This window comes from Urtica dioica, chromosome 2, assembly GCF_054948205.1.
Source record: "Urtica dioica subsp. dioica isolate 48M chromosome 2, U.dioica_male_clone48M_v1_H2, whole genome shotgun sequence".
NCBI lineage: Eukaryota > Viridiplantae > Streptophyta > Magnoliopsida > Rosales > Urticaceae > Urtica > Urtica dioica.
The window spans coordinates 47948834-47975718 of NC_142757.1; the positions used below are offsets into that span (position 1 = coordinate 47948834).

Below are 26885 nucleotides of genomic sequence, written 5' to 3' on the forward strand. Positions count from 1 at the left end.
TCCAGATATTTGATATCCAAACTCCTATTTGTTAGATCCGAATATCACGGGTGAAAACTATCACCTAATTCCATGACCGAATCATGTTGAATAATTAAGAAAGCATAAGACAATAGCGGAAGCGTACCTGATGAATCCATGACGGTTGGTCTTCCAGATCAACACGTATTTCTTTGAGAGTCCCTTTAGTTCTCTCTGACTCACTCTGACGACGGGATATCAGGAATGACAAGAATGTTACGTGCGACCTGGGGACCAGCCGTATTTATAGAGAAACCCTAGGTTACCCTAGTGGGCTTCCTATTTCAACCCATCACTGAAATAGAAGCCCATAATGAGTCTACACATTAAAGGCCCACAACCTGTTAGATACATTAAAGCCCAATAACCGTATACCAAATTAGATCACTTTTAATGGGCCATCTTTATTGACAGTTCACAACACATAATTATTTAACATATAAGCCCAACGTTGGATTAAGGATCCAACATATTGGATTAAAGATCCAACAATCTCCCACTTGGGCTATATGTGCAACCTTATAATTATGTATCGCAAAAATAACCGAAGGAGCTCAACTTTACTGTCATTACCAAATTGTATCTCATAACCAATCCGGTCCATCAACCATATCAACATAGGATCAAAGCGGCATTCACTACATCTATCGTAGTTATACCCATCAATGGTCACGTATATCGATACAACTAAACGACATGGATCATGAAGTGGATGTGTAGTATGGAAATTTCATGTTATGTGACCTCAACATGTCTATTTCCATTTGGTCCTCCTTAAACCTTAGTGAGATCAAACCATATACTAGAAAAAAAAACAGAGTCTAAATAAACCAAAACTTAATTTCTGCAGAAAACCTCAATAATCATAAATAAACCAAATATGTCTATAACATAAAAGCACTAAAAATAGCAAAACAACAAACTCCCACTAGAACTGAATATCCTGAGCTGAAATAACACCCATATGAGCAGTGTGCTCGTGAAACACTTTGGGTGGTAGTCCATTAGTAAGCGGATCCGCAATCATGGAGTTTGTTCCGATGTGCTCGATAGACAACTGTCTACTCTGAATTCTTTCTTTCACAACCAGGAACTTGATGTCGATGTGTTTCGACTTCGTGGAGCTCCTGTTGTTGTTGGAGTATAGTACAGCGGATTTGTTGTCACAATATAACTTGAGTGGTCTATCAACACCATCTATTATGCGCAGCCCAGTGACAAAATTCCGCAACCATATCCCCTGATTGGACGCCTCATAACAAGCTACAAATTCTGCTGCCATGGTAGAAGATGCTATAAGAGACTGTTTAGCACTCTTCCAGGAGATAGCACCTCCAGCCAACAAATAAATATAGCCTGATGTAGATTTCATACTGTCTTGGCATCCAGCAAAGTCAGAGTCAGTATACCCGATGATCTCGATCTGATCTGACCTCCGATATGTGAGCATGTAGTCTTTTGTTCTTTGTAAGTACCGCAGGACCCGTTTAGCTGCTTTCCAATGGTCCATCCCTGGGTTGCTTAAATATCTGCCTAACATCCCTGTAATGTACGCAATATCCGGACGCGTACAAACCTGAGCATACATTAGACTTCCTACTGTCGAAGCGTAGGGAATCGTCTGCATTTCCTTTTCTTCAAAATCATTCTTAGGGCACTGATTGAGACTGAATTTGTCTCCCTTAGCCACAGGAGTATCACCTGGTTTACATTCCTGCATGCCATATCTTTTTAGAACCTTTTCGATATAGCTCTTTTGTGATAATCCAAGAATCCCCCGAGAGCGATCTCGAGATATCTGGATTCCTAATACAAAAGAGGCGTCACCAAGATCTTTCATCTCAAAATTCTTAGCTAGAAATCTCTTGGTTTCGTGCAATAAGCCTATATCGTTGCTGGCAAGCAAAATGTCATCAACATATAAAACCAGAAAAATACACTTACTCCCACAGAACTTATGGTATATACATTCATCCACCAAATTCATTTCAAAACCGAACGAAATAATCACTTGGTGAAATTTGAAATACCATTGTCGAGATGCTTGTTTGAGTCCATAGATGGATTTTTTAAGTTTGCAGACCAAATCATTTGCGTCTTTGGACACATAATTTTCTGGTTGCACCATATAGATTGTTTCCTCGATGTCACCATTAAGGAACGCAGTCTTCACATCCATCTGATGTAACTCAAGATCAAAATGCGCCACTAATGCCATTATAATTCTAAAAGAGTCTTTCGTGGAAACCGGAGAGAAAGTCTCTTTATAGTCGATGCCTTCTTTTTGTGTGAAACCTTTTGCAACAAGACGAGCTTTGTACCTTTCCACATCACCTTTCGAATCCCTTTTGGTCTTAAATATCCATTTGCAACCAATGGGTTTCGCACCTTCTGGTAATGGTACAAGGTCCCAAACGTCATTATCCTTCATAGATTTCATCTCTTCATTCATGGCATCGATCCACATTTGAGAATCAGAACTTTTCATGGCTTGAAGGAAGTTGATAGGATCATCTTCGTTCACTCCAATGTCATCCTCATGTTCTTGAAGAAATACAACATAATCATCTGGTATTGCACTTCTTCTTTCTCTGGTGGATCTTCTTAATGGCATATGTTCTTGAGGTGGTAGAGTTTGTTCTTCTGGAACAATTTGTTGAGCAAGGGGCTCTCTAATATTGTCTTGAATTGGGTCTTGAACAATGTCAGGAGTTAAGTCATGATCATTGTCAATACCACCTATGGGAATATTAACATATTCCTCTTCCAAGACAAATTTTCTTACCGTATCTCCCCCTGCAAACTCGACATCCTCAAAGAATTGAGCATTTCCTGTCTCGAAAATTGACCTAATTGTGGGATCATAAAACTTGTACCCCCGGGATCTCTCAGCGTATCCAACAAAATAGCAGCTCACAGTCTTTGAGTCCAGTTTCTTTTCATTAGGCTTATAAGGCCTTGCCTCAGCTGGACATCCCCAAACGTGCATATGTTTTAGACTAGGCTTTTTGCCCGTCCAAAGTTCGTAAGGTGTTTTGCTCGCTGCCTTAGTTGGAACCCTGTTAAGGATATATGCTGCAGTCTTTAATGCTTCTCCCCAGAGCGATTCAGGTAAAGTAGAATGACAAATCATACTTCTTACCATGTCTTTAAGCGTTCTGTTTCGTCTTTCAGCAACACCGTTCATAGTGGGCGAACCCGGCATAGTGTACTGTGGGACGATACCGCATTCCTCTAGGAATTTAGCAAACGGTCCTGGACGTTGTTCACCTGAACCATCATATCTACCGTAGTACTCACCACCACGATCAGATCTGACGGTTTTAATTCTTTTACTGAGTTGATTTTCAACTTCAGCTTTGAACTTCTTGAACACGTCTAGTGACTGTGACTTTTCATGAATGAGATATATGTAGCCATATCTTGAAAAATCGTCTATGAACGTTATAAAATATTGCTGACCATTCCAAGCAGATGTTGGAAAAGGTCCACAAATGTCTGTATGAATAAGTTCTAAGACGTCCAAAGTCCTGTTGGCTTCAAATCTCCTTTTATTGGTTTGTTTTCCTTTTACGCAATTTACACAGATGTTGAAATCCGTGAAATCTAAGGGATCTAGAATTTCGCATGACACAAGTCTCTCTATTCTCCTTTGAGAGATGTGACCTAATCGTTTGTGCCATAACGCGCCCGAATTCTCGCTAGTTAATTTTCTCTTTACACCTCGAGTACTTAAATGCAAGGATTCATTAAATGAAACATTTATCTCAACGGAATATAGATTATCGTATCCTGATAAAGAACCGGAACCAATCATATTTGAACTGTGAAACAAACTAAATTTTCCATTCTCAAATGAACAAGAATAACCACATTTGTCCAAACAAGAAACGGAAATCAAGTTCCGTCTAAAAGACGGTACCACAAAAGTTTCATCAAGATCCAAATAAAATCCAGTCTTTAACAATAATCTAAATTTTCCAATTGCTTCAACTTCAACCTTCTTGCCATCGCCCACATAGATGTATCTTTCAGCATCATTTGGCTTTCGGCAATGGAGGCAACCCTGCATAGACACACTGATGTGAGTGGTTGCACCAGAATCCATCCACCAGGTGTCCTTAGGTACCGAAGCTAAATTAACCTCAGAACAAACCAAATTAAGAAGCATACCTTTCTTAGCACGCCAAGCGTGATAATTAGCACAATGCTTCTTTACATGCCCTTCAGCTCGACAGAAGAAACAACCAGTTTCCTCAGGGTTATCTGGTTGCTTTTGATGTTTCTTCTGAGGTGCTGTATTCGCAGCTTCCTTATCCTTCTTTCTTTTCTTTCCCTTGTCCCTGCTCTTAGAGGTCGAGGCTAGGTGAGCACTTTCTGTCTTATCTTGCTGTAACCTTTCCTCTTCCTGAACACAATATGAGATGAGCTCATTAAGAGACCAAGTCTCTTTCTGACAATTGTAGCTCACCTTAAACTGGCTAAATTGTGTTGGAAGAGATATCAGAACTAGATGCACTAGCAAGTCCTCAGAGAGTTCAAGCTTAAGTGCTTTCAGCTTTGAAGCAAGATGAGACATTTCTAGTATGTACTCCCTGATATTGCCTTTACCCTTATACTTCATTGAAATCAGACTTGTCAAGAGCGTACCAATTTCAGACTTTTCGTTCTTGACAAACCTTTTCTCAATATCAGCAAGGAACGCCATAGCAGTTTTGATACTATCGGACATTGTGCCCCTGAATGCTTATGGAATGGCCTTCTTCATGATCATCATGCACATGCGATTCGATCTCTCCCACTTTTCCATCTCCCTCTTGTCATCAGAGGTACTCTGGTCCGTAAGTGCCGGAGGAGCTTCAGTTCGTATCGCCAGGTCAAGATCCATGACCCCGAGAACAATCAGTAAGTTCTCCTTCCATGACTTGAAGTTGGAGCCATTCAGCAAAGGAATTGAATTGATGTTGGCAGAAATATTTCCAGGAGTCGTAACTGATACAAAGAACAATAAACAAAAAAACAAACAAGCTCAGAGAAAAACCTAAACCGAAACTCAAAATTCAAATTCAAATATGGTAAAACCCATCTCAAGATACCGTGCACTCCATCAATATTATGTCTTTGGACAAGAATAAGGACTTGTAAATGATATCTTGGTGCACTAATCAAATATTGATAATAATGAACATATCAAATAATAAATCTTCCTTTGGGCCGATTTACTATTCACATGTAAAACCGAAGAATCATCACGTATTTATTAGCGCAAACATACATGCAATCAAGTTAAACATTTACCTTCCTTTGGGCCGATAAATATTCACCAAAAATTACACGTACAAAACCTTTTATATTTTAAAATAAATAAATTTTCACAAGAGAGGTCACTTTGGTGACATGTTGCTTCAATTAATTTATTTTAAAAAATATATACACTAAATAATACCATTATTTGAATTTAATTTTTTTTTTTTTTTTTTAATATGTGGGCTGAAACCACAACTTAAATAATCAAGGCCCATTAGGGCATTAATCTACAAACTTAGGGCAAGCAGACAGTTAACCTTTTGACCGTATGGCCATCTCTGCCTGATGCAGTTGATCGCTATTACTGATGAATCTAATAGCCATCAATAGTTAAACAAACAAAAAAAAAAAAAACTTCTCTAATACATATCACCTGATGAAATACTGAAGAATCCAAGAGATAATTAAAACACACATAACATGAATACAAGACAAATGTGTATATAAAATACACGAAACTGATGAACAGGATTCCATGGAATAAATAAAAACACATGCATATGTATATATATGCGATGATATAGACATGAATAAAGATGAGTCTGATGACTATTCCAACAAAAAACGTTATATACACATATATACATATACTTTATGCAGGCAAATCGCCTAATAAAACAAAAAAAAATTCATAATAGTCTGACAAAAGAGTTTTCATATATACCAATGGTTATTATTCCATATAAGATATAACGCATAAGAAAACCATAGTCTGACATATGCAAACCATAACCATCAGACGATTATGAATTATCAATACCGGAAACCCAAAGAGACGAACGTTCGCATATATCACAGAGTATATCCAGAATAAAACCAAAATAACAAACCGAATTTCTTAAAAATTCAAACACGATCGGCTCTGATACCAAATGTTAGATCCGAATATCACGGGTGAAAACTATCACCTAATTCCATGACCGAATCATGTTGAATAATTAAGAAAGCATAAGACAATAGCGGAAGCGTACCTGATGAATCCATGACGGTTGGTCTTCCAGATCAACACGTATTTCTTTGAGAGTCCCTTTAGTTCTCTCTGACTCACTCTGACGACGGGATATCAGGAATGACAAGAATGTTACGTGCGACCTGGGGACCAGCCGTATTTATAGAGAAACCCTAGGTTACCCTAGTGGGCTTCCTATTTCAACCCATCACTGAAATAGAAGCCCATAATGAGTCTACACATTAAAAGTTAGATACATTAAAGCCCAATAACCGTATACCAAATTAGATCACTTTTAATGGGCCATCTTTATTGACAGTTCACAACACATAATTATTTAACATATAAGCTCAACGTTGGATTAAGGATCCAACATATTGGATTAAAGATCCAACACTATTAACATGGAGTGAAAAGTTAACTTCTCTCCCATAATACGGGTCGAACATATTCAAGAGCTGCATAGACGGAGTGATCAACCAACAGTGGTCCTTCAATATCGGTTGTCGGTAGTTTCCCACCGTGTAATTCAACTGATCGAGCCGCTCCCACTTCAGGTCATCGCTCTGGCTGAGATCGATCGAGAACGAGCCCCCGGTCGTGGCCACAAAAAACTGCAGGCCCTCGACGAAATAGTAGGTCACCCTATGATTTTGCATATTTGATTTACATATTTAAAAAAAAATCCATTAAACTTACGTATATCACTAAATTTGAAAAAAAAAAAACACGTAAGAAAATGTGAATTTCACACACTTTAAAAGCTAGAAAAACAAAACGTGCCGAGGTGTTATCACTACATATTTCGAACATTTTCAAAATCAGATAATGAATTGCAATATCGAACTATGTTTTAAAAAGAAGACGACACCAACATGCTTTTGCTATTGCATCTGATGCAAACGTTCGATGAAAGCAAATGAATTATTCAGGTAGTGTTTTTATATTAATAAGGGTTAACGGTGGCATAAATACTGATAGTTTGAAGATAACCATACTTATGTACCTATTCTTTTTTTTTCGACGTCAATAATACCGAACGTTACGTTTTTGTGTTTCCGTCACTACCTCTACCAATAACTTATAACGGATGTCCACGTGGCATCATCATATTTAATCTGCATATTTTTGCATTAAAGATTGTCTCTTGCCAAAGCTTATTTCTTCCTTTATCACACAAAAAGATTATTTCTCTTTTTTAGCCCCCAAATCTTGAAAGCGTTTATTCCTATTCTTTTTCCACTCTCTCTCTCTCTCTCTCTCTCTCTCTCTCTCTCTCTCTCTCTCTCTCGCTGGAGATGGATCTGCAAAGCCCATATTCTTCAGCCTCTCCGGCGGAGTGAGAAGATCAGAGAAACACGGAGAAGAATCGAAACCGTTCTGGATTTGATCAGAAATTCCAAGCATCAATCTCAATTCTCAACGGAGAAGAAATAGGGGCTGAGAGCACTTCGGGGGGCGGAGGAGAGACCACGACAGAGGTTCGGTTGAATGTCTACGATCTAACGCCTATCAACAATTACAGTTACTGGTTCGTCCTCGGAATATTTCACTCCGGCATTGAAGGTTCCAATGCTTTATCTTATTTTTTACATAAATTAAGCGACCTAGGATTTGAATTCCCTTTCTCTTCAGCTAGTTAGAGTGATGTATTGAGTGATTGTGGCAGTGGAGGGGAAGGAATACGGATTCGGAGCGCACGATTATGCGGTGAGCGGTGTGTTCGAAGTGGAACCAAAGAGTTGCCCGGGGTACAATTGTCGTGCCATGATCTGTGAGCATTCATCGAGGGCGTTGCGTCGGAGTATCACAGAGACACTTGCAATCTCAATCTCCAAGAACTGCAACCACTTCACTCATGATCTCTCCACCAGGCTCACCGGAAAAGGCATCCCCGCTTGGGTCAATCGTCTTGCTCGCCTCGGTAAAGCCCTCAATTGCTACTCACTTCTCCACATGATTAAGTATAACTATTCATTTTGCAGGTGTTTTATGCAGTTGTTTGCTGCCCGAAAGCCTCCAAGCAACCACCGTTAAATAGTCACCGGGATACCACGACGGTTCTGGTGAGCCTTTCCCAAAAATAATCTCTTTCGCTGATCTGATCAACCTTTTTTTTCAATAATTGTGTTTTGGATCTTTACAGAAGAAGATGGGAGTGATTCTTTATCAAGCGTCCCGCCTCACGACTCGACAGAGATCGACGATGATCAAGAAAAGCGCCTTCTCTCACCGGTCGCTGGAAGTTGTGACTTTGCTTTTGTCAAAGAGAGTCACAAGTGAAACTCAGCCATGGGACAAAATGACTCATTGGTTGTGCTCAATTCAAAACTTATATACATTTTACTCTTTTTTTAATGCAAAATATGCAGATTAAATATGATGATGCCACTTGTACATCCGTTATAAGTTAATGGTGGAGATAGTGACGGAAACCAAGGTTTGAAATCTCGCGCGAGATGGGGGTATCTCGCGCGAGATCTCGCGTTTGGGAGGGGTGCGAGAGGGAGACGAGTATATCTCGCGAGTTTGGTCAAATCTTGCGAAATCTCGCGCCCAATCTCGCGTCTTCAATATCCCCAAATCTCGTCCCATTGAAGCTATTTTTTGCAGAAATTTCCCCATTTTCCGCATGTATTCCGTAGAAGAAGAAGAGAAGGAGAACCTCCGGATCTCGCGCAGGTGAAGACCGGATCTGGGTAGATCTCGCCGGATCTCGCAGCGTACCCCCGAATCTCGCTCGCCGGAAGTGTAAAAGTGCTCAAATCTCGCCGTGTACCCCCGATCTCGCGCGATAAGGTTCGAAGCTGATTTTTTTTTTTTTTAATTTTGAATGATTTTTTTATTGGATTGTTGAGTATTTTTTAATGGATTATTGATATGAAGTTATTATAATCCGAATTTATGTAGTAATTTTGAATAATTTGATGATGTTGTTAATGTTGATTGTAATGAGTTTTATTATAATCCGGATGTTGTTAATGTTGAATGTATGTAGTAATTTTGAATAATTTGATGATGATGTTATACTGAAAGTTCTAATCCTAGCGCAACCAATTCGAAAGTGACAAGAGTTGTGAAATCCGAATTTAAATGGTGATGAGTTTTATTTTATTCCGAATTTAGTTGGTAATTTGAAGTATATGTTGTTAATCTAGAAGTCGTTTTGATTTTGAAATTGTTTTTTTTTTTTATCCGAATTTAGGTAGTAATTTATTTAATTAAATGTTGTTGTTAATGTTGATGTTGATGTTGTTGTGAAATGTGTTTTTTTTTTAAATGATAGTAATTTAATTATTATTGATTACTGTTTGCTTGTTTTATTTAATTCTTGATTATTTGTAATTGTTAGTTGTTCATTATTGTTGATGTTGACATGTTTTGATACTTGATCTCTTGCTTTAGATTTACTACTTGAAGAATGAGTTCAGATCCGGCCCGAAAATATTGTACGCCCATTGCGGGAAAGACGAACGCTTTTGTGTGCAACTTTTGTGGCCATGAGATGAAAGGCGGAGGTGTTACTAGGGTGAAGAATCACCTTGCCGCTGCAGATAATCGAAGAAGTACTACGGTGTGTGATAAGTGTCCTCTGGAAGTAAGGGAGGAGATGAGAGAGTGTCTTTTGACCGTATCTGATAAGAAGAAGTCAAAAAGTAGTTTTGGAGCGTATCTTCGATCCAAAACCACGAAAGGACTTCGTAGATATGAGTCAGATGAAGAGGACGAAGACGAAGAGGTCTTAGTCCGATCAACTATGAAGAGGGTGAGACAGCAAGAAGCAGCTGAGCAGTGGAGGGAAGAACGAGAGGGACCCGGTGGATCTTCAGCGGAACCCCGTTTGCAACGAACGCGACCATTGGATCCTTCTTTATACAAATCCCCCAGTTCTTGGCAGCAAAGGGTTGATGTGATGTCCATACCAGCATATGCAATGAAACTCGGAAGAAACATATGCAAGTTCTTTGTTCACGAACAAATTCATCTAAGGCAGACTCACATCATTTTCGAAACATGATACAGTCCGCTCAGGAGTTTGGTAAGTAAATTTGAATTTTGTCATATTTAATTTCAAATTTATCATATTCAGCTTATTTATTACGTATTTTGAGTTGCAGGTCCTAACGTTCCATTACCGTCTCCGTATGATATCCACAACAAGTATCTTGATGCCGAGGTTGTTGACATGAAAAAATATGTCGATGACCAAAGGCCGAACTGGGAGAAGTTTGGATGTACGATCTTGTCTGATGGTTGGACGGGCCCTACAAGGCTAAGTATCATAAATATAATGGTGTATTGTGCTGGAACGACGGTATCCTTGAAGTCGATTGACGCATCCAACAAGATCAAGAGCGGAGAATACATTTATGGCATCCTCAAAGATGCCATGAACGAAGTTGGGAAGAGCAATGTTATACAAATTGTGACGGATAGCGGTTCTAACTACAAAAAGGCTGGACAAAAGATGAAGAGGTAAAACTTTTATTTGTAATTTTTTATTTTAATTTCAAATGTATCATATTAATTAAGTACGGGGTTTTACAGATACAATGTGTATTGGACTCCATGTGCCGCTCATTGCATGAACCTGATGTTTGAAGATATCGGAAAGAGAGGGAACGTCGCTGCCGTCGTTAAGGCAGCTAGAATGATATCAAAGTTCATCTACAATCACGGTCAACTACTATCCAATCTAAGAGACATTTCCCCAGGTGAAATTGTGCGTCCTGTGATGACAAGGTTCGCTACGAACTATTTGGCTCTTAGAAGTCTTCGCGAAAAAAGAGCTGCGCTGAAGCAAATGTTTACGAGTCAATGGTGGGATGAGCACAAGCTAGCTCGTACGCAGACAGGTAGATCTGTTTCGGAGAATGTTTTGTCACAACGATTTTGGCACGGAGTTGACGACGTTTGCAGTATCTTTGAGCCGATGTACAGTTGTCTCCGACTGGTCGATACCGAAGTTCATCCAACCATGGGATTACTATACTACGTATTCCATGAGATGAAAAAAAGATTGGAAGGACTTCACGAGAAAAAATGGGTTGTTGATATTGTCGAGAACAGGTGGACTAGCCAACTTTGTCATCCCTTACATGAAGCAGGTAACTGTTACGTTTAACATTTTTTAATAGGCTTTACTACTTTAGATTTAGATGTTAGAGTTATTAACAAATATCTATTTTTTGTATGCAGCTTTCTACCTTAATCCAAAGTTACAGTACAATAGAGATGTTCAAATGGATAGTACACACATGGCAGCGGTGACAAAAGTCTTCGACTTTTTGCACCCACTCGATGATTCTTCTAGGCTAGGACATGAGGTATTTATGGTATTGGTATTTATGCACACGTCTTTAATATTAATTTCTAATGGCATATATGTTTCAAATATATAGTTGTTAGCATTTTGAGACGCTAAAGGAGATTTTTGTAAAAAAAGTGCGATATCAGCGAGGGGTACTCTAGCAGCAGGTAATACTCGCGCTTTCACTTAATGATTTAAGATGGTTGATAATGTGTATGTAATGTATTTAATGTTGATAATGTGTATGTATTTAGCAAATTGGTGGGAGCTTTATGGAAATGCTACTCCGACATTGCAAAAATTAGCTATGCGAATCCTTTCTCAAACCGCGTCTTCATCAGCATGCGAAAAGAATTGGAGCACGTTTGCATTAGTGCATACAAAGCAGCGGAACCGCCTAGCATACAAGAGGTTGGAGAAACTTGTATTTTGCAGTTACAATATGAAGCTGAACATGAGAGACATGAAGTACAAGTTCGAAAATTCAATGGTGCCTTTAGATCCTTTGGACATGATCGAACGGGCTTTTGAAAGATCGGGAGCTCAAAATGAAGGAGATGATGAGATGTTACACTGGATTGATCCTATTCACTTAGATGATGAAAATTAGAATCCAGATATGCACATTGCTGAAGAGGCTGAAAATCTTGGAGTTGATGTCAACCGAGTTCTGAACAAACACGTCCGCCCCCCCTCTCCCTCCCATCGAGAGACTCAAGACGGTTCAAGTTCTTCAGATGATACTGGTCATGCCTCGGATGATAATGCATGTAAGATTGCTCTCATAATTTAATAAAACAAGTTTTTATTTTCTAATTCCATTTTTATTATAATCATAGGAGGTGGTGAAGGTGGTGGAGGTGGTGGTGGTGGTGGTGGTGGTGGTGAAGAACGTGGCGGGCAATTCGGCGGCGGTGGTGGATACGATCGTCAATTCGGCGGCGGTGGTGGATATAGCGTACCACAAACGGACGATGAATACGACCGCAATACGTACGGAGGTTTGTCTGATGCAATGTCATTCTCTTCTACTAGCAAAGATGTTGATCAATTGTCACAGTTTTTCGGTGGGTTCTCGATTACACCGGAGGACTCAGAATCCTCGCATCCAGTTGAGCCGCATGGCGGGTCTTACACTTATCCTGAGTATCCCATGATAGTCTCAGTGCCCGTGCCTGTCCCCGTCATCCCCGTCTCTCCCCCCATTTTAAGGGACTTTTATCAGCCACATGAGCCCCAACCTCGTATTCATTACCGACCAGGTTTTCCAAAATACTCCATTTATGTTGCATTAGATCAGTATAATTACGATCATCACGTGGAGACTTATATGACTACATATGCTCACATGATGACTTGGTACAAGTATTGCCTGATGCAAGACCAACAACCTCATACATTTCAGGGCCCTCGACACTCTACATACGAGTAGCGACAATGACTGTGAACTCTACTTTTTACTATGCTTTGGTTTGTAGTACACTTATTATAGTTTGTGTTGTTTTGTGTGAGAACTCTCTATTATGTGTATGATTATTTGTTTTCTTTATTTAGTGTGACTTTGCTTGAGAACTCTATATTACATGTGTTATTTGTACTCTACTTAGAATTTCATGTCTGGAATTTTGTAAACTTTATTCTAAAATTTATATAGATTGTGTATCCTAAACTTATACAACATCATAATTAAAAAGTTGTTCAAATACCCCGCGGAATACCCTTTTTTTGCGGTATATCCCGCGAAATGCGGTATACCACTACATGGTACGAGATACCCCGAACGTTCATCAAATACCACGAGATACCACGGTACGAGATGAGATACCCCAAAAAAAAAGTGCGGTACGGCCGCGAGATGCGAGATTTTAATCCTTGACGGAAACACAAAAACTTAACGTTCGGTATTATTGCCGTCGAAAAAAAAGATTAGGTACATAAGCATAGTTTCGCTCAAACATTAGGTATTTATGCCACCATTAACCCTATTAATAATGAATAAAATAGAGAGGCATATTATTAGAGGAAATGGCGGCACAAGTGCCCAAAGTTATCGGATTTTTACACTTATGTACCCAAACTTTTTTTTTTCGCGGCATAAGTGTCCAAAGTCACTTCTCGGTTACACTGTTGGTGTTTTGGACGTTTAATGTAAACGGCGAGCCACGTGTCTTCATCCTACAATGTCTGAGTTAATAAATGAGAGTAAATTATAACAAATTGAAAAATAAAACCTTATATTCGCCATTTCCTTCTTCCACCGTCCTCGACCCGCGGTGGTGCTTCCTCGGCCCGCGACGCTGCTGCCTCCACCCGCGCTGATGCTTCCTCGACCTGCGACGCAGCTTCCTCGACCCGCGGTGGTGCTTCCTCGACCCGCGATGGTGCTTCATCCATGGGTTTAAGGTTTAGGAGAATTTAGGGATTTAGGGCATTTTTTTTTTCATTTCAAAATTAATTTATTTAACCAAATCAGTCACAGCAGTTCATTTATAAGTCCATCTATATTTAACGTCCAAAACACCAACAGAGTAACCGAGAAGTGACTTTGGACACTTCTGCCGCGAAAAAAAAAAAGTTTGGATACATAAGTGTAAAAATCCGATAACTTTGGGCAATTGTGCTGTCATTTCCTCCATATTATTAACTTCATTTTTTAGCCGACTCTAATTTTTTTTAGCAAAACAGTCCTCGAACCAATTGATTTTAAAGCATCTTAGAGTTTTTCATAAAATAAATTACAAAATCCAACACAGGAGCAAATAATCCATGAGCCTAATAGACCAGTTCAGCAATAAGAAAGATGGCAATCCAGTACAACTTGAACCAAATAATCCAATTTCACTAAATATGATGGACAACACAGCAATATTTTATAATAAAGTACAGCCAGAAACCAACATATAGTAGCGATGCCACTCGAATCCCAAAAACACTGATCACGCCGATAACGACCTGTCAAACCACACACGCAACGCAATGGTGAAGACACTTACATTGGAAAAATGCCGAGAATCAGGAGTTCAGAAAAGAATTCGAAAAAATCCTCCTTGAAGCGAAAGGATTTGAAAAAAGCGAGGTCGGGGAGGAGTTTTCCGCCATAGAACTGAAGCAAATAAAGCTCGAGAATGCGCGGCGAAAGAGTCTCCTTGTCAGAGCGTCCCAATTGGAAGATGCAGGCTCTCAATCTCTCTCCGCCCTCGGGCGGAACACGGACGATGCACTCGTCGTCCAGATATTTGATATCCAAACTCCTATTAACATGGAGTGAAAAGTTAACTTCTCTCCCATAATACGGGTCGAACATATTCAAGAGCTGCATAGACGGAGTGATCAACCAACAGTGGTCCTTCAATATCGGTTGTCGGTAGTTTCCCACCGTGTAATTCAACTGATCGAGCCGCTCCCACTTCAGGTCATCGCTCTGGCTGAGATCGATCGAGAACGAGCCCCCGGTCGTGGCCACAAAAAACTGCAGGCCCTCGACGAAATAGTAGGTCACCCTATGAGTATCGAAACTGTTAGCCAAGGGCTCGGGCAAGGCCCACCATCTGTCGGCTTCAGGCTCGTAGACCTCAAAATTACCTGATGTCAATGGACAAAGACGGCAGGAAAAGACACAGATTTTGGTTTGTGACTCGGCCTCGATCAACACCGCGCGCGGATTGGATTTATTGTATGTCGTGGCTTTTATTTGTTGACAGCTTTCGATTTTGATGTCGACGCAGCGCTCGGTGCCGTCGAGTCTGTATTTGTATGATGTGGGTGGTAGCTCTTCGTCTATGGTGAATCCTCCGACGCTTAGCAGAAAGAGAGTTGATTTCCAAACGACTGGAAACGTATCGGTCATTGGGCCGGTGATTCGAATGGCGGGCTCTAATGAAGCCTTCTGTATCCTTTCTTCTTCTTTCAGATCTAAATAATAGACATAGATAATGTCATCGGAATCAGAATCAGGGACAGCGTTTAACACAATGCACACTGGCTCGCTTTCCAACTTCGCGCGCTTAGTGATCGGCTCCGATGTCGTCGTTGTCATCGCCGCCATTTTTTTAGAGACCTGTGAAGGTTATGGAACGGAAACTAAGGCAAAAAAGAGATCGGGGATTATTCTGACCTTACGAGAAACAAGGTTTGGGGCTAGGGCTAGCGCTAGACGCTCATATTCGTTTCTTTCCTTGGGCCTCGTACAAAACCATTTATTTATTTCTATTCACGCTCTTATTTTATTTTATTTTTTAATAAGTTTATTTAAATGGAAAAATGGTATAATAGAGCCATTTGAAAGTTATTCTTTAACAAAATAGTCAAAATTTCAACTTTTCAGCAAAGTAGTCAAATTTACGTTTTTTAAATTTTTTTACAGTCAAGATTAAGATTTGTGACGATTATTATAAGCAATTTATCACTTTAAAAAAAAAAATCAATTATTGAGTCATTTTTTTTTTAAACCAGAACACTGTACATTTTGACTATTTCACTGGATTAAGACAAACCTTGGCTATTTTGCAAATCCATAATTTTAAATTGATTATTTACCTACATCACCCTATATAAATTACAATTACAAAATACTCCATTTTACAGCGAATACATGATTATCTTGTCTATAAACATTGTTTTATCAAAATTACAGGTGGGCAAAACGGTTAACCAGTTAAACCTTGAACCGTTTTAACGGTTAAACCCTTGATCGGATAACCGTCTAAAACAATAAAAGGTTTAACGGTTAACCGAGAGTCAACAAACAGCAGTAAATAGTTTTATTTTTTAAATGGTTGGTTAGCTACGGTTAACCATAAAATAACCAGTTAAAATTAATCCCAATATATGGATAATTTTAACCGAATAAAATGTAAATTAACCAACCGGTTAATTTTAACCGGATAAAATGCCCATCTTTAATCAAAATCCCCGAATAATGATAAAAGCCGGCGCCAGAACATTATTTTTTTAATTTTTTATTTTTATTTTTTTAGGGGTGTGGATTAGGTTGGTGTCTTGTGTGAGCGAAGCTCAAGCAATTGAACTACGTGACTTTCAAATTGGAGCCTCTGAGCATAGTGATGACGTTGCTTTCAACGGCGACAACTGTGGTGGTGCCGCCGTTGCTGTTGCTGCTCCTCATCGGGAAGAGGCTCCCCGTCGATATCATCACGCCTAATATAAAACAAGTTATTTAATTTGTAAATATGTTTTAAGTGATTTACTGTCTAGAATTTATGTATATATGAAAAAGACTAAAATGCTAAAATTAAATAGTTTATTAAGGAATATTTTGCAAAAACGAAATATAGCTTAGGGTCCAAAGTTTCACTCTCTTGTTTTAAACTTCCTCAGCCTGTGTTCTTTTTATTTTTATTTGTTTATTTAGTGCAACAGTTCCTAAGTATTACATAGACTCGCGTCTCCCTACCTAAACCTATTTATTTTAACTATTCTTGATTAAAATGCTAAAAAAAGTCAATAGTGAAAGGAGAACCCATATACTTTTATGTTGCTGTGTCACCCGCCGCAGTCAGTGGCGTACTAGTACGGGAAGAAGTGGGAAATAAAAAATCATCTTCTACATCTGTAAAACCTTCGAAGACGCGTTGCCCGATACACCGCTATCGAGAAACTGGCATTGGCCGTGGTGGTATCAGCAAGGAAATTACGACCATATTTTCAGTCGCATCCCATAGTAGTAATGATCATCCAGCCATTGTGCACGTCTCCACAGTCCTAATCAATCTGGAAGGTTGACCAAATGGGCGATCGAGCTCTCGAAATACGACATAGAATATTGGATGAGGACATGTGCTAAGTCTCAGGTCCTCGCCAACTTTCTCGTTGAGCTCCCGACTGACCAGTAGGAATCGATCTCACCACTTAATTCATTCAGTTGGGCTCGTAGGTCAGCTTCAGCCTGACGCAAAGCCCAGCTCGTCAAAGAAACCCACTTCATCACAAGCCCAAGCCCAGTTCGTCCACACTATCTCAGCTCTCCGCCAAGACCAAGTCCAACTAACGTGCAGTCAACTCGGAAGAAGCGGTCTTCAGACAATTTTCTCGCCCACTCCAGCTCAATTCAACACGCAATGGCACCTCGAAGTCCTCTAGTCCGACCACGTGTCTTTTAGATCTACGGCAGAGCGGTGACGACTTCAGCTATAAATAGACAAAGATTGAGTCCTATCGACACATGTGATTCTCATTATTTTACTCTATTATTTTATTTTGAATTTTACTCAAGCTTTGTTGAGCTCGTCACTTATCAGTTCGTCGAGCTCGACCCTAATTGTACTAAGTTCGATCAGCTTGCAATTCAATAATTTGATTCGTTCTTCTTTATTTATTGTTATTATTTTCAACTTATTTTAGCTTTATTTCGATTCTACTACGAAAAATTATTGAGATCCACATAAATACAAATAAATACTATACACAATTATATTATATAGTCTCGTGATTGTTGAGGGACCGAATCCGACATCAACAATAACCATTGATTCCTCACTTTCCAATTAATTAATTTGTACATAATTATGTTGAAACAGTTTTAAAATTTACTTGCATATTTTGAGTTGCAGGACTATTGGGACTCCATTGAGAGCAATGCGTATTTCTCTGTGGAAAGTTTCTTGGACGTTCTAAAGCAGGTATTATAAATTACATTAAGTGAAATTTGATACACTCAAGGGTTATATAATGTGAATATTGATTTAGGTGAAGGACTATTTGTCATTTTCCCTATAGATAAATAAATCATGTGCAGCTGAGGTGTTACAAAACTCCAGACCCGGGAACACCCAAGTATCTAATACATGAGAAAACAGCCAATTTTGAGGTCTACTTATTCAATACAAAGCTCTTCTTATAATCTAAAATCACCATTGATGCATTATTGTTGTTGAGTACAGGTTAGAAAGTACGATCCATTTATCGTCGTAGAAGGAACCGGTGACAAGCTCTCTGGCTCTGGCGGATTCAACGACGTCACTGGGTAAGAAATCTGACAGGATCCGGAAAGATTTAATGTAAAAATAACAAAGAATTTCTGGAAATCACGGGAACGACTAGGATACTGATAATGAATTGCGTAATCGAACAACTATGCTTGAAGAAGAAATGACTCTAACAGGCCTTTTATAATCAAATTGCTCACCGAAATTGCTCAAATGTTCGATGAAAGCAATGAATTATTCACGTCATTTTTTATATTAATAATTAATAAAGTAGAGAGGCTTTTTATTCAGGTCATTTATGATAAAGTACAGCCAGAAACCAACATATACTAGCGATGCCACTCGAATCCCAAAACACTGATCATATAGATAACGACCCTGTCAGGCTGTCACACCACACACGCAACGCAATGCATTGGAAAAATGCCGAGAATCCAGAGTCTAGAAATGCATTTGAAAACATCCTCCTCCAAGAGAAAGGATCCGGAAAAAGCGAGGTCAGGGATGAGTTTGTTGCCATGGAACTGAAGCAGATAAAGCTCGAGAACACGCGGCCAAAGAGCCCCCTCGTCGGAATATCGCAATTGGACGACGCAGGCTCTCAATCTCTCTCCGCCCTCGGGCGCAACACGGACGATGCAATTGTCGTCCGGCGATACGAAAGGATTCCTCTTCTTAACATGGCGCGAAAACTCAACTCGTCTCCCATAATACGGGTCGAACATATCCAGGAGCTGCATACGAGGCGTGATCACCCAACCGCCGTCCCTCACCAACGGTGTTATGTGCGGTGGGATCGCGATATTCAAGTGAAGCCGCTCCCAATTCAGTCCATCGCTCTGGCTGAGATCGATCGAGAACGAGCCCCCGGTCGTGTACGCAAAAAAACGCGGGCCGTCGACGAAAAAGTAGTCCACCGACTGGGTCCCCGAATCGCAAGCCAAGGGTTCGGGCAAGGCCCGCCATTGGTCGGCTTCGGGCTCGTAGACCTCGAAATTATCGGTGGTACCTTGCTCGAGAATGCGGGAAAAGACGCAGATTCTGGTTTGGGACTCGACCTCGATCAATGCCACGCACGGATTATATTTTAAGGATGCCATGGCTTTTATCTGTTCACAGCTGTCGAGTCCGATGACCTCGCCGCGCTCGGTGCCGTCGAGTCTGTGTTTGTATGCTGTGTTTTGCCATTCGTCTTCGGCCGATTCTTCGAAGTCGAAGATATAGAGAGTTGATTTCGAGACGACTACCAACGCGGTGGCCTCTACGCCGGGGATTCGAATGGCAGGCTCTAACGAAGTACTCTTTTTTTTTTCTTCTTTCAGATCTACATAATAGACGTAGACAATGACATCGGAATCACTGATGGCGTTTACCACAATGCACACTGGCTCGCTTTCCAACTCCGCGAGCTTAGTAATCGGCTCCGATGTCGTCGTTGTCATCGCCGCCGTTTTCTTTTTGAGACCTGCGAAATTATTGATTGTAAAAATCAAGCGAAGATGATGAAACGGAAAGTAAGGCAAAAAAGAGATCGGGGATTATTCTGAGACCTTACGAGAAACAACGAGAAATAGAACAGGTCTGGGGCTAGGGCTAGGGCTAGGGCTAGCGCTAGACGCTCATATTCGTTTCTTTCCAACGCCATGCGCCTCGTACAAAACCATATATTTATTTCTATTCAGTATTCACGCTCTTATTTATTATTATTTTTTTTAATAAGATTATATAAATGGAAAAATTGTAGAATATACCCATTTGAAAGTTATTCATGAGTAAAATAGTCAAAATTTTAACTTTTTAATAAAGTAGTTAAATTTACGTTTTCAAAAAAAATTTGGCATTCAAGATTAAGTTTTTTGACGATTATTATAAGCAATTTATTACTTTCAAAAAAATTAATATTTTGATAAAAAAAAAAAAAAAAAATTGAAACCAGAAAACTACATATTTTGGCTATTTCATTGAATTATAATAAACTTTGACTATTTTGTAAACTCATAACATTAAATTTGTTATTTACCTACATCTCCCTATATAAATTATGGTTATAAAATACTCCATTTTATAGCAAATATCTGATTATCTTGTCTTTTAGCGGCGTTCTATCAAAATTAAAGGTGGGCAAAACGGTTAACCGGTTAAACCCATAACTGGATAACCGTCTAAAATAGTTAAAAGGTTTAACGGTTAACCGTGAGTCAACAAACAACTGTAAATAGTTTTATTTTTAAAAATGGTTGGTTAACTGCGGTTAACCATAAAATAATCGTTAAAATTAATCCCAAAGTGAACGGTTCAAATCATCCATATTGCTAATTTTAACTGAATAAAATGTAAATTAACCGACCGGTTAATTTTAACCGGATAAAATGCCCACCTTTAATCAAAATCTCCGAATAATGACAAAAATTGGTGCCATAACATGAGTGTTTAATTTTTATTTTTTTAGGGGTGTGGATTATGTTGGTTTCATCTTGTGTGAATGAAGCTCGGCAATAACTACGCGACTTTGCATCGTGATGACATTGCTTTCAATGGCGGCAACTGTGGTGGTGTCGCCGTTGCTGTCGCTGCTCCTCATCAGGAAGAGTCTATATAAAACAAGTTATATAATTTGTAAATATGTTTTAAGTGATTTACTGCCTAGAATTTATGTATATATGAAAAGATTAAAATGCTAAAATTAAATAGTTTAAGGACTATTTTGCAAAAAAAATATATTGATGCCATTCATTTTAGCGTTTGCAAAATCTGTTAGACAAAAAACATGCACGACAAAGATGAAGCAATCTAAAGATAAGGGATGTGAACGTAAGCCTTGATAGGCTCAAAGCAAAACTTGGTTGGCAAGTTTACTTGGTCATCAAGTTTGAGGGCATAGTAGTAATTTTATATTAAGTTTGTTTTCTATATAAATGCATGTTATGAGATCTAAAACTTTAACTCCATCAATACAAATTCTACTTCTCATCACACTTCCTCAATCTAAGAGATATTGTCTCCAATTATTTTTATCTCTTTGTTTGCATACTTTGAAACTTTGGCAAAGATCCTTTAGTTTGGAACCAACAATAGATTTGGACTTATTAGGAGTGGTAAAAAGAGGGTTTACCAAAATCTATAGAAACCAAAAATTTACCATATTAGGAATGGTCAAAGGAAGCTCCACCCAAGTCAAATGAGAGAGACGAAAAAATTTCATATCAACATAAGTAATTACCAACCATATTTAATATCCCAATTATTATTTACCATAACTTTCCACCAACTAATTTTTTTTTTTTTTTTTTTTGCTCTTTCCTCATTAAATTTCATATTCTAACCTCACTCAACATAAGTAATTACCAACCATATTTAATATCCCAATTATTATTTAGAGATTTCTAAGTAACTAGCCTTTTGTTAAGGGGAACGTTAAAATATTAGCCTAACTATCCAATTATTTAAGAGAATAGCCAATTTTATTTTATATTCCAAAATTACCCTTATTTCCTCTTCTATCGAAACCAAACCACACAGCAGATTTAATGTCGTCATCCCTCGGGTTCCTTGTAGCGCTGATCACCGCCCTCGTCGAGTCGCCGGACCGCCATCGGAATCTCGTTCCCGAGCACGACCTTGTACCTGATTCCCAGCCCGCTCTTCCCAAGCACGTATTCCGAAACTCGCAGAAGCTCGTCCAACTCGAAAGTGAAGCCTCTGTCGATGGCCACCAGATCCCCTCAGATCTTCTTCCCCTCCGCCCGATCCCGCGACGTCCTCCTCGTCGCCCTCACCTCCGTCGCCGGAAACCCCCTCGCCGACGCCTGCGACATGGTCGTCCACCTCCCCGTCCAGCGCAAAGAAGATCTCTTCGTCCTCCTCTTCGTCGTTATACATCGAGAGAAGAGCGATTCCCTCCGATTGCTTTTTCCTCGACGACATAAGAGCCAGTGTTTCGGGAATCCAACACGAGCGCGAATCAAATCAAAATCAGATCGAGAAGTTTTACTGTTATTAGGATTCCCGCCGGAGGCTCGCGAAACCTAATTATCCTCGACGAGTGTGCCATCCCCGGAGGCGGTTTCCTCCGCCGGCGGCAACGTCATCGGCCCGGCCGTTTCCGATCCTGGAAAATTTGTTGGCGTCTGTGTTTGCGTTTGCGTTCAGGTTTTCTAGAATCTCCTCAACCTCCATCCCCATAGTACTACTCTCATGCCTCTTCCACTGGACAACTCATTCACGGTCTAGGCTAATTTTTAGAGAGAGAAAGTTGTTATGAGAGAGAGAGAGAGAAATAGGGGGGGGGGGTGTCTGTGTATCGTGTGTACTGTCATATTGCATTGATGACAATAATTCAGATACTACTTTGGCTTTTGTATATTTGATAGAAAAAAAGCCTTCTTTTACGCCTTTGATATATTCCACTCCAAGTCAATGATGACTCTCTCTTTCTCTAAAGTTTTTTATTTATTTATTTATTTACCGTTAGATTAACTAAGAAATGTTATTGTTAATTTGTAAATATACATAATAATAATCTGTAATTAAGATTTACTGTCCAATTGTCAACGGAAATAATTAGTAAATCGTATTTACTGTTAGATTAACTAGTCCTCAATAGGATACTTTTCTTATTAGATTAACTAGAAAATGTTATGGTTAATCGTATTTACTATTGTTTTTGTTATGGTAAATAAGATTTACTATTGTTCTTGTTACGATAAATAAGATTTACGATTGTTCTTGCTACGATAAATAAGATTTACTATTGTTTGTGGTACGGTAAATAAGATTTACTATTGTTCTTGTTACGGTAAATAAGATTTACTATTGTTCTTGTTGCGGTAAATAAGATTTACTGTTGTTCTTGTTACGGTAAATAAGATTTACTGTTTTTCTTGTTACGGTAAATATTACATTTACTATTGTTCTTATTACGGTAAATAAGATTTACTGTTGTTCTTGTTACGGTAAATAAGATATATTGTTATTCTTGTTACGGTAAATAAGATTTGTTGTTTTCTTGTTACGGTAAATAATATTTACTATTGTTCTTGTTACGGTAAATAAGATTTACTATTGTTCTTGTTACGGTAAATAAGATTTGTTGTTTTCTTGTTACGGTAAATAATATTTACTATTGTTCTTGTTATGGTAAATAAGATTTACTGTTATTCTTGTTACGGTAAATAAGATTTGTTGTTTTCTTGTTACGGTAAATAATATTTACTGTTATTCTTGTTACGACAAATAAGATTTATTGTAGTTTTTGTTATTGTTAATTAGATTTTACTAATTTTTTTTTGTTATGGATGATATTATTTACTATGATAGTTAATAATATTAACCTAAGGGTATTATTGGAATATTAGAATGTTGCTATGATAAATTGGCTATTTTCCTAAATATGTTAATAGTTGGACTATAATTTTAAAGTAGGGGTGTTGTTTTGGCTAGTTGTTTAGCCAGCCCTATTATTTACCATGACTTTCCACCAATTTTTTTTTTCTTTCCTCATTTATTTCCATATTCACTCTCCTTTATTCTCCCAAATCACATTTGCACGACAAAAAAACCCCATTTTCAGTTTTTTTTTGCTGATTAATTTATGGAACGCTGATATATATATATATATATATATATATATTACATTTACATATAGCACACTGATATATTTATTTTAGTTATTGGAAATAAGTTGTTTTTATATAATATTTGTATTATTGATTGTAAATATTTTCAAACTAGCTAATAAAATAAAATTTTCTGAATAAGTAAATCGGATGGCTTCTATATTGTAAATTGTCATTTTCTAAACATTTAATGTTAATAAGTAATTACATTACAGACATATAAAATTAGAAAAACATTATTGTAAAACAAATTTATTCATTAGTTAATTATTATTTTCAACGAAATCAGTTTTTGAGCACATGTAATTTCTAACTTATAAAATTAGCTTATATATGTTAAAAAAAATTATAATCGTTAATGTTTTCAGCGAAATGACAAAAAAGAAAATGACGTTCATTGTCGTTTGGAAAGTATTATTATCAACTCAATATGAACCTATGTATCCTAAAAGTGATAACGGAAGTGTCTCATCACCATCAACAAATTTAGTTCTGAGCAAAATAAAATCAATGAATTCAGAAAATCATGTTGAATTTTTTAAATACTCTAAATTACAGTTTTTAATATTATCAATAGTTCATACAATGCTTACTCATACCTTTTTTAATGACCAGATCTAAAACTCATCCATATTATCTAGATATTGGGGATTTCTACATCCACTATCGGTGTTTGTAATATCGCTCTACGTCGAAGCGCTACTAGAGATAAACATCGACTCGGTTCTCTCTACGTTCGGAGCGACCTTCGCAGTTATAATATTCGTGTTCCACTCGTCACCATTCATAGCCAGTTACTCTCTCACCAGAGTCGTATTTTTAGGTTGCCGGAAGTCAAAGCCCTCCAAAGAACAGTCCTTTGAGACTGATTTGGTTTCTATTATGTCGTCTTCAGAGAGGCATACTATTATATATATATATATATATATATATATATATATATATATATATATATATGAAAATTAAGTTATATAAATGTTTTGGATCAGGAATGCAAAGCAGTCTTCTAGCCTTTGCACTAGCTAATCGGTTCGTCCAAGACCTGCTCGTCGGAGTTCCTTCACTACTACAAATGTTGGATTATACAACTCACTTTCTACAACGCTTATGACAAGCGTTGTAGAAACTATGGATTCTACAACGCTTATGACTTAAGCGTTGTAGAAACTTGATTCTACAACGGATATAATATCCGTTGTATAAAAATCTCGCCACGGCAAAAATTACATGTCGCCGCGGCGGAGATTTTTTAATTATTTAGAATATTCACAATGGATGTATACCGTTGTAGGAGGTTCCACAACGCTTAGATATCCGTTGTAGAAAGTTGGATTCTACAACGGATGTTGAAGCGTTGTAGAAACCTCTTGGATTCTACAACGGATGTGGAAGCGTTGTAAAAAACCTCTTGGATTCTACAACGGATATTTAAGCGTTGTAGAAACTTCTACAACGCAGGATTCTACAACGCTTGACAAGCGTTGTAGAATCATTCCACAACGGTTTTTAAGCGTTGTAGAATCATTGTTTTGTAGTAGTGCTTCAATGTAAAGTCGTTCGGAAATTACTATTCGAGGTGGTCCACCAACTCAATATAAACCTATGTATCCTAAAAGCGATAACGGAAAAGTCTCATCACCATCAATGAATTCATAAAACCAGTGACGGAGCCCGAAAAGCCCATCAGGGGGGGCTAATTTGAAAAAAAAAATTCAGGGGGGACTTGATTATAAAAAATTTATAAAAATTGGGCCAAAAGTATAAATTTTCAAGGGAAAAAAATGTAATTTTTTTTTAAAATGGGCAAAAAGTACAAAAAAAAAATTTGAAGGGGGTTTAAGCCCCTGCTGGGCCTATACTGGCTCCGTCACTGCATAAAACCATGGTGAATTTTTTAAGTATTCTGAATTAAAGTTTTTTTTTTCCTATTATTATCAATAGTTAATACAATTCTACTCTTTTTTTTAATGAACAGATTTAGAACTCATCCATATTATCTAGATATTGGGGATTGATCATATTCTTGCAAGCACTATGGTGCTTTATTTTGAAAATTTGAATCGACACAAAAAAATAGAAACCCCCACCAATGTTCACTCTTTGTTGCATAAATAGCAATATCAAAATTACATTACATAAAGATCCTCCTCAATTCCTCGAAAGTTTATTGCAATATGTAGTGTAACTACATATTTTTCGATTCCGAGCACAAAAAAAAAATTACATCTTTTTTGCAAGAATATAAGAATCTTCAATTATATGTTTACATTTACATCATTTGGAGCATAAATTGAAAATACCACCAAAAATTCAAATAGGCCTTACGTATTCAAAATCAACAGTCAGTGTATTCAAAATCAGGAGTCAGTGCATCATCTTCATCTAATTCAAGGGAGGCACCAAAATTTGCTCAATTATATGTCTAGGATACTGATAATGAATTGCATAATCGAACAACTATGTTTGAAGAAGAAGATGACTCCAACAGGCTTTTTATATTAAAATTGCTCAAATGTTCGATGAAAGCAATGAATTATTCAGGTCATTTTTTAAATTAATAATGAAAAAAGTAGAGAGGCATATTATTAACTTCATTTTTTAGCCGTCTCTAAACTATTATTTTTTTAGCAAAATAGTCCTCGAAGCATCTTAGTGTTTTTCATTAAAAAATAAATAAATAAATAACAAAATCCAACACAGGAGCAAATAATCCATGAGAGCCTGATAGACCAGTTCAG

The 26885-nt window shown here is 38.0% G+C and overlaps 1 pseudogene; it reads left to right on the forward strand.

The window, feature by feature from the left end:
- Positions 1 to 7196: 7196 nt before the first annotated feature.
- LOC149405147 (deSI-like protein At4g17486) lies at positions 7197 to 8560 on the forward strand (annotated as a pseudogene).
- Positions 8561 to 26885: the final 18325 nt, after the last annotated feature.